The sequence below is a fragment of the Charadrius vociferus genome, unplaced genomic scaffold, assembly GCF_000708025.1.
Source record: "Charadrius vociferus isolate BGI_N301 unplaced genomic scaffold, ASM70802v2 scaffold400, whole genome shotgun sequence".
NCBI classification, from domain to species: domain Eukaryota; kingdom Metazoa; phylum Chordata; class Aves; order Charadriiformes; family Charadriidae; genus Charadrius; species Charadrius vociferus.
Genome location: NW_009646556.1, coordinates 1,880,084 through 1,895,103, shown reverse-complemented (window position 1 = coordinate 1,895,103; position 15,020 = coordinate 1,880,084).

The window sequence follows — 15,020 nt, the reverse complement described above, 5'->3', positions numbered from 1 at the left end:
ACCTTTTTTTCCCTTTATTAGCTCTGCTATGTCCTCTGCAGGCCTTCAGCTGATCCTCCCGATCAACTGAAAACTGAAACCTCCTCGCAGCATTTGCACTCCAGATCTCAATGTTAAATTTATAAATTAAATTAGTTTAATCCATGTTCACACTTCATCCTATTTCATTTTTTTTTTTAACAGCAGAAGCTATCCAAGACAGCACGTGTTGAATGGCTTCGTTCCCATCCACACCTTCTCTCGGTATGATAAATTCAAGGGAGAGGCACAACAGTTTGGGCCAGTTCTTGGTGCAGAAGCCACAAGGACAGCAGCAATAGGAAGGTGCCATGTTGATTAAATCGTGATGCTAACTGGTGGCTGTCAAGTGAAATACTGCACCACCACCAGCTCCTCCTGCCATTTTCTGTAGGCGCTTTAGAACCATACGCCAAGGTTTTGGCACATTTTCTTTCAAACCTCTCCTCTTCTACAGCAGAGGTCCAAAGGAAACCACCCAACCCCCAGTGCCCGGCAAGCCAGCCCCATGGATGGGGCAGACCGATGGCCGTTTCCCTGAGCGAGATCTGTTAATTATGGCAAAAGCTCCAGACTAAGCCACAAGATTAAAGCTGGATGCACTTCACGTTTAGGTACACTCAAAACACAGGAGTGGGGTAGTTGCCGTGACTGGAGATTTCAAGATAACGGATCACCAGTTTTTAGGAAGCAACGTTGCTATAATGAATCGTCAGCAATTAGGCTGTTCCATCAAAATAAAACTGTCTTAGTCTTTCAAAGAAAATGCCAGGCTATTTAACTTCTAATTGATTAACAGCTTTCTAATGAGAGGATTAAAGTACCCAGTAGATAACTCAGATGACTGACAGCTCTGCTTCACCAGCCTAAAACAAGATGCCTCCGTTTTCCTACCACATGTCAATTAAATGATTAAGTATTGTTTACTGGGACTGGGAGAATTACAAGACAGTAGGTGGATTTATTAGCAGAGAAAGGAAAAACACTCCTACACAGAAGAAAAAGATTATTTTGAATGACTAACAGCCATGCCCCTGCAAAGCGTAACTAGCGCTAGCTGAGTTATTGACTGTCAGAAGGTTCCTTCCCAGCCCTTCCCCCTTTTCTCGGACCATTTGCCAGTTTATCCAGATGTCTCCGATGTGTTCACAGTTTCCAGGTGCGCTATGCGGACCCTTTGCTGAGTTTATCATAGAGATAGTTGTAAGTCCAGCCGCTCGGTGTTACCCATGGAGGAACGGCTGGGAACTTAGCTCGCAGTAGAGACAGAACCTCACTTCTCTGGGGCAGGAGACCAAGGCATCTTCTAACGAGCAAGAGCTGCCTCATTAGCAGTCTCGTAGTGCATGTAGGCACTGGATCAAATCACCTTGATACAAGTACCTGAACATGGCAGGAACAATAATGTGTTTTAGCATCTTGCACCAAGAACATCCAATTTTACATGAATTAACAATTTATGCCGAGGCGGTTGGGAGGGAAGGGGAGGAGGGAGAAGCTCTTGAATTCACACAATCAGGCTCCATAGTTACCGTGTCTGAACCAGCCACGTTGCTTTAACACGATGTGTGCCATTTGTACTAGGCTGGGGAAAAAAAATAAAATAAAATCCAGACGCTGACAAGATTTCCAAATTTATGACCTCTGTGAGCTGTGCGTTAAATGACACAATTCCTTCAGCTTAAAATCCCCCCTTTGTCTCTGAGGCGACCCTTTACTTACCTGATCTCTGGATGGCAAGCGTTAAGTGAGATGTTCTAGTTAAACTAGATGGCAAGCGCTGAAGTTTTCTTCAGATTTCTCTCCCCCCGTCATTTCTACAGGGCTCTTACAACGGGTCTGCCAGAGTGGCTTTAACATAGCCGAGGAAAGGAAGAATTGCCAGTTCTGGGTAAAGCTCCCAGCACTCCCTGCCCTGGGAGCTCTCTCCCCCAGGACGCCCCCAGCACGCAGCGCTGGATAATGATCCGTCTCAGCCGGCGAAGTAAAAAGAGCAAAGTCCCCGCCAGACATGGGGACAGCAGAAGCCTGTTAACAGGGTAAAAATATTTTGGGAACCTGTGAGCTTGTGTTTTCAGCTCAGGGCCCCTTCCTGGGATTCTGACCAACATCTAAAGGTGTAAGGTTTTCATTTTTCGGTGGAGGGCTGTGCGCGGCACACAGGCCGCCTGCGGTGAGACAGGCAAGCGGCAGGCTGAGGCTTCCACTGGAGCTCTACCAGGTAAAGCCACGAAAAGACTGAATTTCAACAAATCAATAAATTAAAGGCTAGGACTGTCAAAGAGAAAATAGTGAAAAAGAGATCCCCAGAGATATTAAATACAAAGATATTACCTCTGGCTCTGGAAAGCTCTGAGCCGCCGCGGTTTGTGGGGAGGCTGTACCAAGGGAAATGTTCCTGCACGTCTCCTGCAGCGGCTGCTGTGAGCCGCAGGGTGCTGGAGGGGCGGCCGTGGGAAGCCGTGACCCCAAAAGGCTGTGGAGGAACATACCGAGCTAATCGCAAAGAGCGGCAAACTCCGTTATCAAGAGTTAAGCTAACAGGAACGGCTGGGGGAGCTGGCCACCGCGACTGGAAGGTTTTGTCATGAGAAAAAAAAAGGCAGCAGCTGCAGCGGCTGCTGTGAGCCGCAGGGTGCTGGAGGGGCGGCCGTGGGAAGCCGTGACCCCAAAAGGCTGTGGAGGAACATACCGAGCTAATCGCAAAGAGCGGCAAACTCCGTTATCAAGAGTTAAGCTAACAGGAACGGCTGGGGGAGCTGGCCACCGCGACTGGAAGGTTTTGTCATGAGAAAAAAAAAGGCAGCAGCTGGAAAAATGCAGGGAAAGGCATTGCAGGACGTACAGTCCTTCAAGAAGACAGCCCCCAGAGGACAGAAACAACCCTTCTCGGTGGGACTGGAGAGCAGCCACGCGGAGATTGACACCTGCTCGGCCACCTCACCATGCAGGAACCAACACGGGGACCCCCCCTGCCACTAAAATCCAGACTACTTTGTGACAGCCTGTCACCCAGGTCGTAAAAAAGAAAAGGCAGCGTCCCGCTCGCCTGGCAGCATTAGTCCCGTGGAGAGTACCACGTGTTGTTGTCCAAACAGTGTAATTGTAGGTCACCTGTGTTGCAAGCGATGAGAGTGGAAGCAGAGATGGAGATAACTCTTTTTTACAATTTTTTACAATTTTTTACTGTAAGACTTACAGATCATATAACAGCCTTGCCAGGGCTCGGGGGCACCTTGTGTGCCTACACTCAGAGCCTCCTCACTGCCCTGCACGCCCGGCAGCGACGGCAATCACCCTGACCGGTTCCAATTCCTGCCCCGCACAGCCTTTGACAACAAACCGCCAATTTAACCGCCAGGCATCAGGGTCGGGTTTGTCCTGCTGATGCCTGTTCGTACCACCCCAAGCTGATCATGGGTCCTGACACATCAGCCCATCACCATCACACCCAGAGCATTAACAGCTACCAGACAGCAGACATGTCCCTGGCAATCCATGCTCATTTCAACGTCTTGTGACCTAGACGAGAGCAGCTTCGGTTCTTCCGAAGCATCTGTGTTTGAGTTCTAATTGGGATATTACTGGTTAACATGGAATAAAGATGTTCAGACAAACAGCATCCAGGGGAATAGCTGCAAAGGGGTGAACACCTTTTTGTCTGCATAGCTCGGCCAACCAGAGAGACCTCTCATCCATGAGCGATGCTCCCCATGGGCATTACGTTACGGGGTACCTGGGCCCCAGGAGGGTATGTCTACTGGGCAGCACAGCAGCTCCACAGAGAGGTGTTTGGGTGCCCAGGGTGGCTGATGGACACCCCGAGGTCAGCTCTGGGGTATTAATCTCTCCTTCTTTGCTCAAATCCAAATTCCCTCTGGTCGAATGAGCAGGACAAGAAAATGCTTTTAAGTGTCACTGTACCTAAGCCTCTCGCTGTCTTCCTGCGCACGTGCAGCAGAGCGATCCTGCCTGTTATCCGCATGGATCACTTGCTCGAGCCTTACAACGGGGGGAACGTCCAGAGAGAAGACCATGGAGGAGCTGGGCAGATTTTTTCCCAGGGTGTGGCACAGAGGTAAAAACAACAGGTTTGCTCTTGCTGTTGGAAGCACCTTGTTTGGCTTTTACCTGTCATTCATGCTAAAACACTGAAGGAGCGTTTGCCTGTCATTAGTAGCAGAGTATAAGGTTGCAAAACCCGGAGTTTTGGATGGTGAGAAATACCAATGCTTCAAGAGCAACTTCTGAGCTGCTCTACTCACCCACCTACAAAAGCCTTAATATCACCACAACAGCCAAGACAAGATTTGGTACTTTGAGTTTCAATTCTTCAGCCCCATCGCAGCTGTTATAAATATAATTGAGACTAAAACGAAAGCGCAGCATCATTTGGCAGAGTTCAAAAAGCAGTCACTGGAAATAACTACATCAAGACCAGTACGTTAAAGTGCATCCTTTCAAGCTTTGTTCAGCAGAGTAATATTTGTTATTGGAAAGAAAAATCATTGCTTTTGGTTTCAGCTGCCCTACACAGAGGCTGTAATGGAAACTGGAAGGAAGGTCCGGCAGGAGGGAGGTTAAACACGGGCTTAACAAGGAACGGTTTCACAGGTCGAAGTTTGGAGTGGCATTTTCAACTTCAAATGAATAGCTAAGCACAGATTTTAGCCCGGTAAATAAGGGAATAGCTAAGCACAGGTTATAGCCCAGTATCTGCATATCACCAGGCTGCTGATGGAGAGCAAGTGGCAGGTAAGACTTCATTACAAGCTGGCAACTCCAGCACTCGGCTCCACGGGGGCAGGCACGCCGGCCAGCAGAAAGCGAGCAGGCAGCATCTCTCAGAGGCAGCATCTCGTATTTTATCAGGCAAAACCTCCCGCTCTCCAATTATGCAACAATTAAATGCTCAGGAGGCCGTGAAGTATGACAGTCTGGGTGTTAAGAGCACAAATTCATTTTTCCCCTGTAAGCGGCACTCGGAGCGCTCTCCCCCCACACCAGCCCCCCCAGCACTCCCCTTCACTCAGATAAACCGCTCCGTTTATCCGAATAACAAATTTCAGTGGCCTATAACCGTGTCAGTTGTTATAGCCAAATGCCCATGTTAATTAGGCATTTCCAGCTTATACGGCAGCCAGCTCACAGCATCCTTCCCCAATTTGCCTAGGGGCTGCCATCATACCTACAAGCTCTTGCAGAAATGGGGTATCTCCCTTTCCAACCTGGCAGGGACAAACCAGACTCTGCCCTGTGCTCCTCTGCACAACCCTCCCACACGTCCCTCTGCAAACACACACTGGGTTTGATGCATATTTAATTTTCTTCTTGTACAACAGGGGAAAAAATAAAGACTTGGTCTTGGGATTTTAGCTGGGAGCTAACTTTAGATTGCTTTTCAGAGATCCCGGCATTGGGCCCCATTGCTACTTTTTCCCATAACTACGTTATCTCACAGCGGAACAGCGCTCTCCTTTCAGGATCCCAAGTCATTTAAAGATGACCCCTTCATGTTATTCCCCATCTGAGGACAAGACTCAGCTTCAGTGAAGTTGTTCAGCTTTGTACAGGCACGGGCTGAAAACACACATCGATACACCCTCAATACGTGCGTCCAGTCCTTCAGGAACCAGACTAATATTCACAGATCAGGTCTGTTTCGCAACGCTAGTCCAAGATTACCAAGAGGTGGATCCTCACTTATCACTTAGCTGTGATTTTTGTGTTCTTTTTTGTGAAATTGCCCCAAACCTGGCAGATTTCCCCATGCCAACTTGCACACTGGTATCATGTTGGCTTTAAGAATGTACCTCAGCCAAAGAAACAATAAAACCTATGGCTTAAAACCACATCAGCACCAGACCCAGTAAACTGAAGGACGCTTAAACAGTTAGATGTTACTATCACAAAAAATGGTAATACTGACAAAAGTTCAATCAAGAAATCTGAAATATGGATGCACAGACTTACCATTTTTGTCAGCTCTTCTGAAAATCTAGGATTGAAAGAGAGAGAGAGAAACATTTTTACTATGTTGTTCAACTTGAAAGGGTGAAGCCCTTAGCACCAGGACTGCGTTCTACCCCACACGATGGACAACCAACTCTGGGGGAGAGTATCAACCAGTTTGGCTTTGGACTAACCAGTGGAAAAGGAGCTAACAAGCAAAATAACACAAAATAAAGGTAACACAAAACAGCAGTTCCAGCATCTCCTATCTCATCTCCCTCACAGAAGAAAGCCAAAAACATGGATCCAATAGAAAAAAAAAAAAATTAAAAAAAAGCCCACAACAGCCGTGCAGCAAGCCCAGCCAATTTCTCTAGCATCAATAGTATCTCTTAAACCAAGTTTCACAGTTCTGCACTTCTGCAGATTATTTACAAATTATTCTGCAAAATTATTTACAATTTACAATTTTTTCAAATGCAAGTTTCCTGCGTGGGAAGGAGATTATATTTAGACTTAAAACTACAGTGTGGAGGAACAGCCCACAGAGAAGAAACAGAAAAAAAAGGAATAATAAAAAAAAAAAAAAATCGCAATAATGTGTAGTACAGTAGACTTTGCCAGGGAGAAAGACAGCAGAAACAACTGCTGGTTTTCTGACTAGTTTCATCTTAGGAATAGTCCCCTGACACAACACAATTAATAGCAAAAGACTCGTGCAAAGGCTGAAATCTTACAGGTTCCTGCCTAAAATGGCCGCTAGCAGAGGTTTGGTCATAAATTACCAAAAAATTAACACATTCATAAACTGGGCAGAAAAAGGAAAACATTCTCATCGTCTCTTCAGACCTGACCCTATTAATTTGAGCAAGAGCAGAGATTTTGGCTGTACAAAGAAATTTCCCTGCGGAGGGAATAAAAGCACCAGCAGGACAGATCAGAGTCAGCCGTAAAATGGAATCTCTTATTTTCTGGGAAAAAAAATCATTACCAAAAAAAAAAAGAAACCAAAAAACCCTATAAGAAGAGAAACTGCTGCACAAAACAAGAAACCCAAGAGACAAATTGAACTGCAGAATGTGCTATTTAAGTGAATATGGCTTAATTAAGGAGCATTAATCATTCTTTCGCCCAAAGTTCTTCTTAGGCTGCACAGGGCAAAGTCAAAGCTGGACATTCTGGCATACTTCAGCAGAGGCAAACACCCTCGGCTTAAGTCAAACCCAAACGGTGGGAGTCAGCAAGTCCCAGCTTCAAGAGAGGGTCAGAAAAACCCTTACCAGGATTACAGTTTGTGACCACTCCAAAACTGCTTACTTCTTGGGCTGACCTTCATTTTTTATTTTTTTGAGAGCAATTAGAAGTTTTTGGGGAAAATCCTACCTGGTTCCATCCTTATGGACTTCACTGAGGTTAAATATGGGTTTTGAAGGACAACCAGTCATGGCACGTCCAAGGGAAGTAAGAATGAAGCCAGGCAGGACAGGCAGGACCCCAACCAGCCCCGTGGCTTTGGTACACATCACCCTGTCGCACGCAATATGTCCTGCCCAGAGCATGAAATATTCTTCTTTTCCTGGCTTGGACACCCCCAACTCCTCGCTCCCCCCTGAGCATCTCCAGACGAGGCACTTTTCTTTCTAGATGCTGATTATTTCTGGGGGTTTTGTTTCATTGCCACATCCTTCCATTACTGTTCCCACTGCTTTGAAACAAAGGCATCACGTCAAGTCTAACACAGAAGCAGTGATGTCTATTTTAAGGTCCTGTGGGAGATCACCACCCCACTAAGCACAACTGGCAGAGGGAGAATGAGAAGGCAAAAACAATAGGTAAAATGTAGCTTAAAGTGGGAGAAAGACTCAATCTGCAGCACTCTGCTCTGTGGAGCCACCAACCTCGCCATGAGCTCTCAGAGCACGAGGAAAAAAAATAAAATAAAATTAAGAAACGGAAGAAATGGTAAGAAACAGAAGCATTTACATCCAGCTTCACTAAGTGAACTTTTTAGGGCTTTAACTCCTCCAGATACTCCTAGAAAGTATGACTACTTCTAAACGAACAGGTTGACGGAAGATCACATCAGCTCTGTTACCTACCAAGGATTATTCTACAGGACCAAGCTGTTTAGTTTTTATTGCTAATGAGCAAGATTTATTCTTCCAACTTAATTGGACCACCTAAAAATTTGCACACACAAAAATATTTAAAACAGGACACCCGGAGGGAAAGCAATTTAAGATAAAGTCATCTGTCAACGCAGGCAGGCGGTACATCAAGGTATGAACATGGGAATGAGCATCAGGAGGCTGATAAAGACACAATGTACTCCGTGATAGCTTGGTAATGCTGCCAAAAACACTGCTTCTGTGAAGACCCAGGATTTACGCTCCAGCTCAGCGAACAACAGTGCCCTCCCACACACAACCTGAAGATGCCCTCCGTTCACGTCTTGAATGAGTTGTTCCACTGCAGGAAGGATGCGGTGTGCTTTTGGTAAGGGGAAGGTGTAAGATCTGGTGATGGAAGGGAAACCGCAGCCCTTCGCATCTCCCTTACGGAGCAGAGGGGCAAACCCCCAAGGGCAGCTCAGTGCTGGGCTTCCAGGATGCTCGGGGACAGGAAAGCTCCAATCGGCTCCAAGAAGAAAGGAATATAAGCAAGGATGCTGCATCATCTCCAACGTAGAAGCTGCAAAGCTGGTCCACCTCACAGCTGCTCTCCGCAGGCTTGCAGTAACTTCATCGGTGCTATTCTCGCTCGGCAGCAAAGTCGCTTAGACTTAGTCAAGGCAGCAGCCCTGGAGGTCAGCGAGAGTGGAGGCGATGCAATATTGATGGAGAAACACCCTGTCCTGCCAGGCCCTCGGCAGCGATTGGCTTCGCGCACCTCCACCCCGGCCGAGGACCGTCCCCAGAGGCCGAGGGCTTCGCAAAACAGGAGCTGGCAGCACCGCGCAGCCTGACCAGGGATGCTCTTTCCACTCCATCACCCCCAGTTCTCCAACCGTCAGGGCAATGCACCGCTTCCAGACAGTAAATGAGAAATTATCCAGTCCAAAAAGTACTCCAGCAACCATCTCCCCCATCAGCTACGCTAAGTCACACGGTGAGCCCAGGGAACACCCACAGTATGGGCCAGATTAACCTGTTTTATAGCACTTACACAGACAATGCATGCAGTTTGCTGTCTGCGGCATATTTATTCCATTTACCAGGTCTTTAGATGAATAGAAAATCTATTTTAATTAGAGCAAGAAGCATCTGTGAAGATTTCCAATAGCTTTTTTTAAATGTACATTTTCGCTGTACTCTCAAATGGCTACTACAGATGTTTGGCTGGCAGAAGTAAGCAATTCAAAACGCTAGTGGTAATAACAAACTTGAAAAGAAATTGATGGTTTCAAATTTAAATGTTCAGTTCTGCCTTCTCCAAGCTCCTGGATGAGAATGTGCGACACTGAAGGCTGCTTAATGGAGGTTTTCTGGGCAATTTTATTAAATTCACACAAGCACTCCCCTAACAAGCCTAAGAATTATGAGAGGGTTTGTAGAGCTTATTATCCCTTCAGCAGGTTAATATGATGCTGATTTAAAATAGAGTGCAACTGAGCTAGAATTTCGTTTTCCATCATAATCTTGGTGCAGAATTGAGGACAAACAACATCTAAGTCTCCTGGGTGAGGAAAGCCTGTGGATGAGAAAACATCCAGAAACACAGACGTACATAAAACCCCAAATAATCCGATCACCGTGTTCCGATTTTCCTGTTCTTCCTTTCTGTTCCTCTCCCTACGAGCCTCAGCACCCCATTTGGAGCCGAGATAAGTTTTTATATGTAGGGCCTTTTTATAGGTATGGCCTTTTAGCTCTCTAACCCGAAGTACCGGTAGGAATTTCCTCTCCTACAGCCTCTCTGTGTTGCTCTTTCTGGTGATAACACAAGAAAATAATGACCTGAAGCTTCGCCACTTTGAACTACATCTTTAGACATCACCAGGCTAACGAGCCTTCCCCATGTAAGGGCAAAGGTTTGATTTTGGTGTTTCAGTAAGAAATATGCCATTGGTGTGGAAACATTGTCCTGTCCGTAGTGGGTCCCCCCAGAGCAAGGCTGCTACAGAGCTCCAGGTCTCCTGGCATTTTTCCCGCTCCAAAGTGGATGTCCTTTCCCTCCCTCCTTTCCTCCCCAAGAGGAGAGCAGTTAACACCCTGTCCTAGCCTCTCCTTTCACTCTTACCTTCTCCTTAGACTTTACCTAGCTCTCCTAAATAAAAGCTGCATGAGACAGGCGAGAGCGTCTTAGATGTCATCGCATTCACAGCGCTAGAAGTTACTTTTCCATAAACACCAGCCCTGGGTGCAGCTCCATTCCAAGCACCTGCTTACAAACGCCTGAAGAGCAGAAAAGAGAGGATGAGTTTTTTTCTGTGCGATTACGTACTTTGCAGTGAGCCATCCCCAAACACACAGAGCCCAGCCCGCCCCTGCCCCGTGCCCTGCCAGCACGAAAGCTTTTGAAAACAAAGCTTTTAGAGCCTTCTTGATTCACTCAGACAAGTGACGAGGACACAAGAAGGGGACTGAATCAACCTTAAAAAAAAAAAAAAAGAAAAGAAAAAAAGAAGGGCAGAAGGAATAATGTCAAAGCAGAAGGGGACTGAGAAGGGATTCCTGTGGTTGCGATAACTTCACTAGTTAGGGCTGCACTGGAAATTGCATCCTTGACAAAACAGTTGGAAAACTGTGCCAGTTTTTTGTAGGCATCTTATCAGAGTCTTTGAGTCAATTTAAATCACCTACAAAAAAAGACTCAAACCCAAACTCAGGCCTAAAAAAAAAAAAAAATAAAAAAAAAAATGTAATAGCCTTTATGATTAAACTTTCGGGTAAAGGAGCTGCCTAGAATTGAAAAATCCAAGTTGACTCCAAAATAGACAGGAAGGTATTATCCTGGTGGTTAAATTCAAGAGTATAAGAAGGCACACTGAAATGATCTTGAGAAGCAACAACCAAATGGCATGGAAATTATCACAAGCCTGTTCGAACGTATCAGAAATGGGAAGCCCAGAGTTGGACAGGGTACAGAATGGATGCTCAGAGATCTACATTTGGAAATGTACCCTTGGCACAAACCAAATTCTCTGTATCTTCTATCCAAACCCTTCACGCGATCCCATGGGGCTGAAGAAGCGCGAAATCAGATTTGGCCACGTAAGAGAGAGTGCAAGAGGAGCCATAAGCAGGAGAGCTGGATTTGAAATGATCTTTCTGACCCTGTCGAAGAAGGAAAGGAGCAGATAATGGTCAAAATCAGTTTTCAGCAAAAGACAGAGCAGATCAAACAAAAAGCTTCATCTGACCTGAAATGAATGGCACTGCTTTCCTTAGGGACATTTAAAACAAAGCCAAAAAGCAGTTAATTAACTCACTATTGGCAAAGCCAGAAAGGTGGCAGAGATGTCACCATCCCCTTGATGTGCACAGTCCTGCCACGGGGACTCTCACCCATACCCAAGGCTGACCCTTATTTTAGATCCCAAGTGGGAGATGAGCTCTTTCACTGGGCTCTCCCTGGTGCAAACCGGACGGGGTCAGCCCGCAGCCGCTGTGACTGACCAGGTCTTACACCAGCTGGAGTTCCCGCTCCTGCTGTCAACACAGGTTTTTGTCAGTGACACGAAGGCAGGAAGAGATGAGTAAGGACAGTCAGTAAGTCAGCACTGAAGTACTCCCAGAGAGAGCAATACCTGCCTAGACATTTCCCACACCTCGGGAGCCATCCACCGCAGCTCCGTATTGCGTGTGGGCTCATTCGCACTCAGCAAACACGGTCTGATATAGGTTTACCCCACACACGCGCTGTATTCTGCCTTGTCTTGTGACGTTTGCAGACTTGTTCTGGACTGGATATGCCGCCATCACTTGTGGATTCAAGCAGCAGCGTGACAGTTTCAGCTTCCTTTTCACAAAGGGGTTTTGTCCTCATGGGCGCAGAGAGAAGCTCAGAGCCTTTGGAGGGTAATCTTCAAGCAGCCCAGAGGAGCAGATAGAGAATGTAGCACTACCGTGATCTCGTATCACAAGCTGTGGATAGGCACTAGTTATCTACAGGAAATTACGCATGCTGCCAACTCCGAGCGTTTGGCTCTTGCAGACGGAGCAGCCGTGCGCGATCCAGACCCACCATGGAGCAAACACCCAGAGGCAAGCGCCTGAGGGCGAGCGTAGGATGGGTACAGGTCCTTTGCTCAACCCCAACCCCTTATGCTGATCTGACTGATGTTAAGAGCTGACCATTAAATGCAATGTGATGTTTTCCAGGTTCCTAGAGTGACATGTCACCTCCGTTTGATGTACTACCACCACTGAAGAGCATCTATCGCTCCCTAGTTTTACTTGCTGCCTATTTGAGGCAATGCTTTGAACTCAGATATCTTCATTAGTTTGTACAAAGGGTTTAGTTAATCTGCAATTTTAGTCACTTTTGACACTTGAAAACCTATGATTTTGAGCTGAACTAGTAAACATTACTCAACCTTTTTAACTGTTTGTCTAAAAGCACACAAGCAAAATAAAATAAAAATACTGCAAACAGCCCTCCAAGTGGCAGTAGCCAGGTTGATGACAGAAGACATCTAACCCCCTTGCTGTATTTCGTTCTTCCTCAGCCTTCAGTTTTGCCTCTCACCACCACAGTTTTGGGGTTTTTTTTGAGGAAAGGGGTAGGGAACTTCATACTGACCCACCAGGCACCCTCACGGTCTGGAGGAGTCAAAACAAGCATGTTGGGGATGGCTGAGTCAAAAGGAAGCCAGAACAAAAGAGGAAGAAAAAGTGACTAAGGTACCTATAGCGTCAGAGCCATCTTATCTAATTCATAGCCAAAACCAAGCTCAATCCTCCTTCCGCAGCCCTCGATGAACTGCCTACATAGCACACCAGCTCATGCGAACGTGTTGGTTAAATATAAAATCTTACAGGTCTTTTACTTCATCCCCACCCACTGAGGAGCTGCACTGCTCCACGGCTGGGACTCACCGCTTCCCCAGCACATCCCGGTAATGCAAGAACGGGAATGAGTTAAGTGGAAAATGTGTTCTCATCCCTGAGGATTCAGTGGGATCCTTGTTACTTTCCTGCCGCCGTGTGAAAATTAACCTAAATGCGCGTTCCGGTGTTTAAACTCTTTGTACGAAAGGGAGGGTCTGGCAGTGCACTTGAAGAGCCTGTTACAGCGAAGCCACAGCTTCAATTGATGTTTCTGTTGTAACTGGAGAAAAAGGAGCAAAGCAAGTTCTAAGGGAGGAGGGAAAAAAAAACACAGTCCCTCAAACCTTGTATTTCCAGCATCCATTTCTACTTTCAGCAGGTGAGAAAGGGCTCCCAGACCCATTGTGAAAGGGAAAAAGGAACAGGAGCTGCACACCCAGCTCTATTGTATTTCCCACCGCTTAAGCCATTCTAAAAGTTCATGGCTCAATTTCTGAGCTCACACCTCAAAGGGGGGGAATACATTTAAAGATGGTAAAGTTGAACAGATAAGATACCATTTTGGTGGGAAAACAGTCCAAACTCCCAAACCTCTTGTATAAATTTTACGTTTCTTCTCAATTGCATTTATACTCTGAAGCCCAGATTCCAGATCGTTGTAAGATTTTGGCAATTTCAGGGCAGGTAAAAAAACCAAACACATAAGTTAACTTAAAAGACAGAAGGGTACTAGTTGCATTTGTCCTTTCAGTTTCCCGATGAAGCAGCATTTCCTAGAGCCCACAGCTGCCCACCCGTTTGCCCAGCCACGACCATCCATCCAGCGCTCTGCTCTCTGAGCTGCTTTTGGCAGCTCAACAGACACAGCTGAAGCGGCTCATTCAGGGACCCGAAATGCCTATCAGCCCAGGGACCTCAGAGGTATAATGACTTTCCGACCTACGCCAATGCCTACCAGGACATAGTAGAAGATTCAGCAATTATTTAGAAAATGCAAGGGCTTGCCTGGAAGAGCTACTGCTGCCTGACTCCGAGGAGGCTGGAAGAGAGTGTGAGTTATCCTTTACTACAGCCAATGCCTCAGTAGCTTAGTTTTGCATTCACTACATTATTTCTTTTAAAGCCAGGAGATAGGAAAGCTGAGGATCTATGTGCTTAATTACTAGCTACTGCAGAAAGACTGTTTAATTACACCGTTTGCACTCCGGCTGATTCCACCCCATTCCCCCAATTCATTTAAGTGCAAATAGCTTCGTTAGCTCCCTAATCAGGAAGTCTATAAATACCGCAGCCCAGGCACTAAGCACAGCCCTGCCTGCCCCCCAAACCTGGGTGAGGCAGCCCCAGGTCCCAGGCACTCGCAGCCACCCAGGACCATGCTGCTCGGCTCCCGTTGCACAGACCCTCACACATGCAGCCCTTCAGGGACAAGGGTCCGGGACCTGGGGCAGATGCAGGACCTTGGTGCACCCCTATGCCCAACTGATCTGGGGCAAGCCATGGTGCAAGACTGGGGGGGGGTTGCAGGACCTGGAGTCCTGCATCCACACCTGGTCAAGCTAATATCAGGATTAAGGACCCAGGGTGCATCCCCATCTGCTCCAGGGGATACAGGACCTGGGAAAGGGGCTGCAGGACCTGGGGTGCACCCCGTGCCCAGCAAGCCCAGGGGTGCAGGATCCCAGCAAGGGGACGAAGGATACAGGCTGCCATCCCCATGCCCAGCCGGTCAAAAGAAAATGCACAACCCAGGCTGCATCCTCATTCCCAGCTGCTTTGGGGGTGCAGGACCCAGGTAAGGGAGTACAGGACCCAGACTGTACCCCCATGCCCAGCCAGCCCTGGAGATGCAGGATCTGGGAAAGAGATTGCCGGTCCCGGGCTACACACCTACACCCAGCCAGTCCGGGAGATGCAGGAGCTGGGCTGTCCCCCATTCCCAACTGGGAGGGCGGTGCAGGACCCGAGGAATAACCCTGATTCCAAGCCGGTCGGGGCGGGGGGGTGCAGGGTCCGGCAAGGAGGGTGCAGGACCCGCGGTGCACTCCCCTGCCCATG